General features: G+C 48.3%; 1 long non-coding RNA gene across 1 annotated transcript; it reads right to left on the bottom strand.

Annotated features, from left to right (window-relative positions):
• Window positions 1–5,356: 5,356 nt before the first annotated feature.
• Window positions 5,357–7,854, bottom strand: LOC121026042 (uncharacterized). The gene is made up of 3 exons (XR_005788240.1): window positions 7,807–7,854; window positions 6,665–6,773; window positions 5,357–5,986 (listed from the first exon to the last, which is right to left on the bottom strand). It is a non-coding gene; the product is annotated as an uncharacterized LOC121026042 (long non-coding RNA).
• Between the last annotated feature and the right edge of the window lie 804 nt (window positions 7,855–8,658).

Raw genomic sequence — 8,658 nt, 5'->3', positions numbered from 1 at the left:
GTGGCTGGCCAAACCTTGAATCCCAAACAATATTTTCCCTCCCTCCTTCTTTGCTTCCTTCCTTCCTCCCTTCCTTCCTTCCTTCCTTCCTTCCTTCTCTGTCTCTTTTTCTTTCATTCTCTCTCTCTGTCTCTCTCTCTCTCTCTTTCTTTCTTTCATCTCTATACCCAATACGGGACTCAAACTCACAACCCCGAGCTCAAGAGTCACACACTCTCCTGACTGAGCCAGCCAGGCATCTGCCCCCCAAAACAATTTCTGACTCCTCCTAGGGCTCTTTGATGAAAGGGGGCCTTGAAAGGGGGGGCACTTCTCCCATCTTGCTAATGAGTGAAATGCCTCTCTCACCCTCTCTAAACCGTTCCTTCCTTTGCTGTGTATACCACCGTCTGCATTTGCTGTTCCCATCAACAGATGGAACAGACGTTTATTTGAGCTGATGTATGCATTAAGCTTCCTCTGGAATGAATTTGCTGCTGGTGGCTGTCCTGGTTCAAGCTGTCATTCAAATAACGCGTGACTCTTAGATCTGGGCTTTTCCCCTAATGAACTCATCAGTGGTGCTGTTAGGAACCCTTGGGTTTCTTTTTTAATGCTGCCGTCCAAAAGGCTCCAGTGTGTCACAGAGGGCAGGACTAGCTCATTGACACCATCCAGAGCAGTTTTAACCAAATCTGCACATTTTGGGGCACTTCTCCCAGGGAGAGGTAGCATCTATGCCTTTGCCCCTTGAATCTGAAATGGCCTCGTAACTCACTTCTAACCAACAGAATGCAGTGGAAGTGACAGTGAATGACTTCCCAGGCTAGGCGAGCCAAGGCCATGAAGCTTCCACCTAAGTCTCCCTCTTGAGACCCTCGCTGTCTGGATGTCACCTCCAGGGACATTTTACTCTCAGAACCCAGCCACAACGCTGGGAGAACCCAAGCCACATGGGAGGCGTCCCATACATAGATAGCATGCCCAGCACCAATGACCTCAGGTAGAAAACAAAAGTGGGGCTTACACCAAGTCCCTAGGTGAACTCCCCTGAGGTCCCCCTGTGACAAAACGGAACGAGAACACTGGAGCTGGGCTGTGGCTTCGCACCTTCTGTTCCCTCCACCTGGAATGCCCCTCCCTACGCCTCTGCCTGGCCAACTGCTTGCTACCCATTGGCCGAGACTAATTCAGTTACCAGCTTCTCTTCGGGGGTGGGTGGGATGCTTTCCTGACCTCCTCCCACTGCACACACTCGTGTGTGCTCACACTGACACACCCAGAGGCTGGAGGGAGACAAGTCCCTTTTGTGGACTCCATACTGGGCTATGCCCGCCCCTATTGTAGCACTCACCGTAATGTATTGCAATTGTCTGCCCAATTAGGCTGGGGGTTTCTGGAGGTTGGGGTTACCCATTCCTTCTCTTTTGGGGCTCAGCTTAACCTCCCTGCACTATGGCAGATTGAACCCTGTGTCTGCTTCTCCTGTTTTGGCCTGCACCGCTTCTGTGGTTAACAAGGGATGGTAGAGCCCTTTCTGGAATCTTCTCCGGGGATCTCAAACTGAAGACCAGACCCCAGGAGGGTGTGTACTCCAGGCCAAGAGGCTACCCCCACCTTCCATCCTGGCCCAGAAAGGTGCAGCTGCAGGAGATGGGCAGGGTAAAAGAAGGCCCTGTGGGGCCTGATCTGTCTAGAAAGTGTCACTGGCCTTTCCCACACTGAGTCGTGTCACAGAAATTGTTGCCGACAGGGGTCAGGTGGCCTAACACTGAATTTGGAGGGCGGGGATCAGTGTGAATGGTGCCTTGCACTGAGGAGGGGCCCAGAAGGCCCCCGGACTAATGAGGGCGGCCAGGCATTGTGATTGGCCTGAAGATCACTTGGGGGCATGGGGAGGGGGGGCGCTGGGAGAGGTCTTAGCCCGAGGGGGAAGAATGCCCACGTCAGGGAAGGCAGGCTGAGGGGCCCTTCGGTAACTCTGCAAAGGCTGTCAATCAGGGGAAGCTGGCGGTGAGAGCGGGCCACCAGATACAAAAGGGGACGTGTTTGATGAGCTCTGGGGGCTGGGCTGGACTAGAGGGAGGCTGAGCCAGAGTCGCTGGGAGCCTGTGATTCACAGGAGGCACCTGGGTTTTAACTGGGGACGTTTTAGGTCCAGGCATGGATTTATTGTAAGGTGTCTGTCCTGGTGAAATTGTCAAAAGGAAGCTGACTTGTCAATGATGTCCGTGCCAGACCCTTGGGCCTGCCTTGGTTATTCGAGGAGGCACTTAGTCACAAATGCAGTGCTCAGATGATGACATTGTGTGTGCTGGAGAGACTTTGCCGTGGGAGGGGGCGGGGGGAGGGCGGTTGGCCGTGCCGGTTTTATTGTGCAAAGGATTCAGGACAGGCTAGGTGCTGAATAAATATTTGATCACTTACGCATATGGCGCCAGTGCTCCAAATTGTGTTTTTAAAATAAAACCCCAACATTCTATTTCCTAACTTTGAAGATTAATTTAAATTACTTGAATGTAGTCAATCTAGAAAATATTTGGAATATATGGATTAAAGTACCGAATGGTGGGGGAGACTCCTCTTCCCACTGAAAGTCGGTCATTGCCAGCCTTATGGTATATTTAGCTTCCGTGTTTTTTAATCTACATCTTTTAAAATATAATTGTGATCAACTGTACACACAATTTGGTAATTTGCTCTTTTCTTGCTCAACGTGGTGATACAAGCATTTTTCATGTTATTGCAAACTCCTGGTAAACATCATTTTTAATGGCTACGTAATATGGATTGTATTTTCAATTTTCATTAAATTTCTGTTTTATCTTCAGTCTGATTGCTTCGAGGGGCCTAATTTCTGCCAGTCCTAATCTGCTTATCTGTTTATCAGGAGTCACGTTTCCACCATGGCTATCCCCTTTTCTGAGAGGGAGGCGGGGTTCGAGAAAAAGGGTTCCAAATGAGACAAACGCGGCATTTTTATAGGGTCACTGGCAAGCCAGAGACACTGTCAGGGCCGGACCACCATGGGCCTTGAGTGTCCCGTGGTCAGTCTCAATTTCAAACATTTTGTCTCGTTGTGTCCATAAGCACACTGGTTCTAACAGAGACCACGTGGCCCACATTGGATGAAAAAATGTGGTCCCCACACGTACGGGCACATTGTGATAGTAAAGTAAAGGTTGGGTATAGTGTGACGGAAAGGAATTATGGCGTCCAGGTGTCGGGGAGGGGGTGGTGGAGGCAGGGAAGTTGTGTACAAAATATTTAACCTCCAACTTCTATAGGTGATGAATATGTCTGTCTAACACCAGTGAATGTATCCAGTCTCCCTTCTGAAAAGAGGAAAGAAATCACGACTCCTTCAAACAGATAAATGGTAGTGGGTGTTTAATTCATTAAGGGACATCCCTCCCCCAAACGTGTGTGTGTATGTGTGTGTGTGTGTGTGTGTGTGTGTGTGTGTATATACAGTTCTTTTTTTTTAATGTTTATTTATTTTTGAGAAGGGGGGAGGGAGGGGCAGAGAAAGAGGGAGACACAGAATCCGAAGCAGGCTCCAGGCTCTGAGCTGTCAGCACAGAGCCCGACACGGGGCTCGAACCCACCGACCGTGGGATCATGACCCGAGACGAAGTCGAATGTTCAGCAGAGCCACCCAGGTGCCCCATCACATGCATAGAGTCTTGTAACCACTACCACAATCAGGACACAGAACATCTCCGTCACCCCAAACACCTGCTTTGGGCTCCTCATTTGTAGTCAAGCTCTACCTGCCCCCCTCGCCCCCAATGTCTGGCAACCACTGCTCCATTCCCCATCACTGTAGTGTCATCTTTTCTAGAACCTCATACAAATGGAATCATGCAGCACGTAAGTTGTTCAAGACTGGCTTCTTCCATTCAACATCATGCTTTTGAGAGTCATCCAAATTGAGTATGTTAATGGTTTATTTCTTTTTATGGCTGAATGGTTTTCCCTGGATGGGTACACCACCCTTTGTCTAACTTCATTCACTCATTGATGGATGTGTCCAAGTTTGGGGTGATCGTAATTTTTTAAAATGTTTTATTTATTTTTGAGGCAGAGAGACAGAGCAGCATCGGGGGAAGGACAGAGAGAGAGAAGGAGACACAGAATCCGCAGCGGGCTCCAGGCTCTGAGCCGTCAGCACAGAGCCCGACGCGGGGCTCGAAATCACTAACTGCGAGATCATGACCTGAGCCGAAGTCGGACGCTTAACCAATTGAGCCACCCAGGCGCCCAGTTCGGGGTAATTGTAAATAATACTGTTATAAACTTTCTTAGACAGATTTTTGCATGAACCTACGTTTTCATTTAATAACAGGCATGGGATCGCTGGGTCACATGGCAATTGTACATTCATCTTTGTAAGAAACTGCTGAACCGTTTCTCAGAGGAGCTGAGTGTTGTTTCCCTCATGGCTAATGATGTTGAACATCGCTTTTGGTTTATGTGCCATCTATTATCCTCTCTGGTGGCGTGCCCACGTCTTTTGACCATCTTTCATTGGGCTGTTAGTTTTCTCACTGTTGGGTTTTGAGAACTCTTTACACATTTTATAGACAAGTCTTTGGTTGGATACACGATTTGCAAACATTTTCTCCAGTCTGTAGGTTGCTGCTTTCACAGAACAAAAGTTTTCCATTTGGGTCAAGTGCAATTCAACGCTTTTTCTTTCATAGGTTATACTTTTGGTCTCACGTCTAAGAACTCTGCTGAACCCGAGGGCATAAAGAATTTCTATGTTTTACACTGTGCACTTAGACGTGTGGTCCATTCTGAGTTAGTTTTTGTATAAGGTGTGAGGTTTAGGTTGAGATTTATGGGTTTTTTTTTTGCTTCAGACGTCCAATTACTCCAACACCATTTGAATTGCCCTGTACCTTCATCAAAAAAAAAAAAAAAAAAAAAAAAACCCAACGATTGGGGGCGCCTGGGTGGCTCAGTCGGTTAAGCGTCCGACTTCGGCTCGGGTCACGATCTCGCGGTCCGTGAGTTCGAGCCCCGCGTCGGGCTCTGGGCTGATGGTTCGGAGCCTGGAGCCTGCTTCCGATTCTGTGTCTCCCTCTCTCTCTGCCCCTCCCCCGTTCATGCTCTGTCTCTCTCTGTCCCAAAAATAAATAAACGTTCAAAAAAAAGAAAATTAAAAAAAAAAAAACGATTGGCCACATTTTGATGGGTCTATGTGTGGACTCTGTATTCTATTCCATCGATTTATAGGCCTATCCCTCCACCAATATCACACTGTCATACTGTAGGAAGTCTTAAAATCAAGTAGTGTAATTCTTCCAATTTTCTTCTTTTTCAAAACTGTTCTGGCTATCCTAGTTCCTTTGCTTTTCCACAGTTTAGAATTGTGTTAACCATATCGATCGATTTGGGAGGAGACTGGCATCCTCGCCATGTGGAGTCTTCTGATCCATGAACGTGGTATGTCTCTTCCCCACCTTGCTTAGTTTGTTTGATTGATTTAAGAATTTTCTCTCCCCTCTGGGTGAAGGCACATCTCAACATGTTGGCCTTCAAGATGAAAAGAGCACCATCTGGCATGGATTCTTTCCTGTTACCCAGACACATCCTACTTCCTTCAAACCCGGTAGACACGACTTGATAGTCACTGGCAATTTTACACTTTGGGGGAAGGGGAAGAAGAAAGTCTTACGAGACCCATTTGTGCATCTGTTAGAGAATCGTGTTTTGGTGTATACACGGGTGTCCTCACGTGCACGCATGTGCACATCTGTGGGCATCCCGGAGTGCACACGTGTACACACGTGGGCATCCACGTGTATATATACACACCTCCATTTGTGGGTTTCTGCCCTACGCACACATATGCGTATATAGGTGTCTCTCTACATACACACACGGCCCTGCACAGGCAGCCTCCGCCCTCCTCCCCACTTTGAGCGGTCACGTGATGCCAGGCTGAGAAGAAGGAAGGCTGCTTGCCTCACGTTCCGAAAGCTGGTGGAAACGTGACCTTGAAAGAAACAACACAAATGCACATATAGAGAGCTCCTTAGCAACTGCTTGTTGGAAAAAAGAAAGGCATCGGGGAAAAGAGCCAGGAAACAAGAAAGAAGGGGGAAAACCGGTGAGAGAAAATAAGCATGACCCTGCAAGAGAGGCAGCTGGATCCCATAGGGTTCTTGAGAGGCTTTCTCAGACTCCTGAAAGGGAAGGGGAGGGAAATGGGTGACACTTTTAGTCCTCAGCCTGGGACAGTGAGCCACGGTGACGTAAACTGAGTCAGGAGGGGAAGGGAATACCACAGCTCACGTGGCCACTATATTAACACAGTGCTGGCATTACCTCTAACAATCTCGGCAATCCCGGGAGTTGGTGTCGTCAGCCCCATTTTACAGAAACAGGCCAGGAGAGGTTAAGGAACCTGCCCAAAGTCTCAGGAAAGGGCAGACTTCGGCTACAAACCTGAACTGCCACCCTCCACTCCACTCGGGCTGTGAAATGGCCGAGGTGGTTACTTCGGGCTGTTTCGTGAGCCATCCGGAAAGCCCTGCGGAATCACAGGACCCCCCCGGGCAACAGACATGCTCGAGGCTATACCTCCCTCTCAACGGCTGACAAAACCCAAGTGCAGAGGGATGGCCACACGGCCTGCCAACAGCCAGGTGGACCTAGAAGCCAGTTTGCTCACCTTCCAGCTTCCACGACATCACCAGCGGTCTCAGGTCACTGAGGTTTGAGAGCCCAGCACGCGGCAAGGCAGCCCTGGAGAATTCTCAGTAATCCTTCCACGATGGGGCCTGGATGGTTTGGATGGGAAGCACGAGTTAGTGGCATGGCCCGGGACCTACGCCTTCTCGGCGCATTCTCCCACACTGAATCAGCTGAGGAAGTCTTTGAATATGCAGAAGCTAAGGAGTCAAAGGGCAGAACTAGTTGTTGAGGCAGGAGGGCGTTGGAGTCACACTGCCTGGGTGCAAACCCCAACTTCCTAATTAAGACCTTGTGCAATGAATTCGCTTCTCCGTGCCTCAGTTTCCCTATCCGTGAAATGGGGATATGTATTAGAGTTCTCCAGAGAAACAGGATATGTCTTATATGATACAGATAACCTATTGGTGTGTGTGTAATACATACTGGTGAGTGTATAATTCCTATTAGTACATATATTGATACATGTATGTGGATGTGGAGATACATATATATATATATATATATATATATATATATATATATAAAACACTGACACACATTAGAGCAATTACCTAAAGCAGCCCATCAAAACATCTATGACTATGCTGATGAAGAAGTATGTATACATAGAACCGTCTGGGTGGCTCAGCTGGTTAAGCTCGACTCAGGTCATGATCTCACAGTTTGTGGGTTCGAGCTCTGCATCAGTCTCTGCACTGACAGCTCAGAGCCTGGAGCCTGCTTCGGATTCTGTGTCTCCCTCTCTCTCTGCCCCTCCCCCCCTTTCTTTCTCTTTCAAAAATAAATAAATATTAAAAAAAAATTTTAAAGAAGTGTATATATGTATATGTGTGTATATATATATATATATATATGGAGAGAGAGAGAGAGAGAAATATTATTATAAGGAATTGGGAGGTGCCTGGGTGGCTCAGTCAGTTAAGCATCAGCCTCCTGATTTCAGCTCAGGTCATAATCTCATGATTCATGACGTAGAGTCCCAAGTCAGACTGCACTGACACAGTGCAGAGCCTGCTGGGAATTCTCTCTCCCCCTCTCCCTGCCCCTACCCCACTCGTGCTCTCTCTCTCTCTCAAAATAAATAAATAAACTTAAAAAAAAAAAAAGGAATTGGCTCACATGATTATGGAGGCTGAGAAGTTCCAAGATCTGCAGTCAGCAAGCTGGGGAGCCAGGAGCCAGGAGAGCTGATGCTGTAAGTTTCACTCTGAGGGCAGGAAACCAATGTCCCAGTTCGACAAGCAGGCAGGCCAAAGTTTCTTCGAACTCAGACTTTTGGTTTTATTCATATCTTCACCTGATTGGATGAGGCCCACCCACACCGGGGCGGGCAATTTGCTTACTCAGTCTACCAATTCAATTGTTAGTCTCATCCAGAAACATCCTCCCAGACACACACAGAATAATGTCTGGGCACCCCACGGCCCAGTCAGGTTGCCACATTCAATTAACCATCACAGAATGCTAATAGCCAAAGGATCGTCTTGGGAAATAAATGAGGCATGTAAGGCATCTGGAATAATTGCTGGCATATGATAGGTATTTCACAAGCGTGAGGGAAAATGACGTGGATCAGCACTGATGACGGCGGTGATGAGGGTGGTACTCGATGTCAGGCCAGGCCTCTCAGCCTTCCAATAAGTGACTTAGGGAGTGGCCGGGAATGGTCAGTGTTCAATGGGTGACATCCAGAGTTCATTACAGAAGCTGGAGGCTCTCTTTCTTGGAAAGACAGATGGATGGAAACAACTCCTAGCGTCCGAACAACACAGAGCCGTCGGGCCCACCGTTGACTCCTTCGGGAAGATTATGTTGGGGCTTCCTTACCCCTGAGGACACAGCACAGCTTCCTTCACCCTCCCGGCTCAGTAGCTATGCGATCTACCCACTGCCCAGGATGGACAGAGCCACCCATCAAAGCAATTACCCAGAGCAGCCCGTCAAAACACCTACGAGAATGCGGATGCCGAG

This window comes from Herpailurus yagouaroundi, unplaced genomic scaffold (assembly GCF_014898765.1).
Source record: "Herpailurus yagouaroundi ecotype Mexico unplaced genomic scaffold, PumYag 67793, whole genome shotgun sequence".
Classification (NCBI taxonomy): Eukaryota; Metazoa; Chordata; class Mammalia; order Carnivora; family Felidae; genus Herpailurus; species Herpailurus yagouaroundi.
This window is presented reverse-complemented; position numbering and strand designations above follow the sequence as displayed.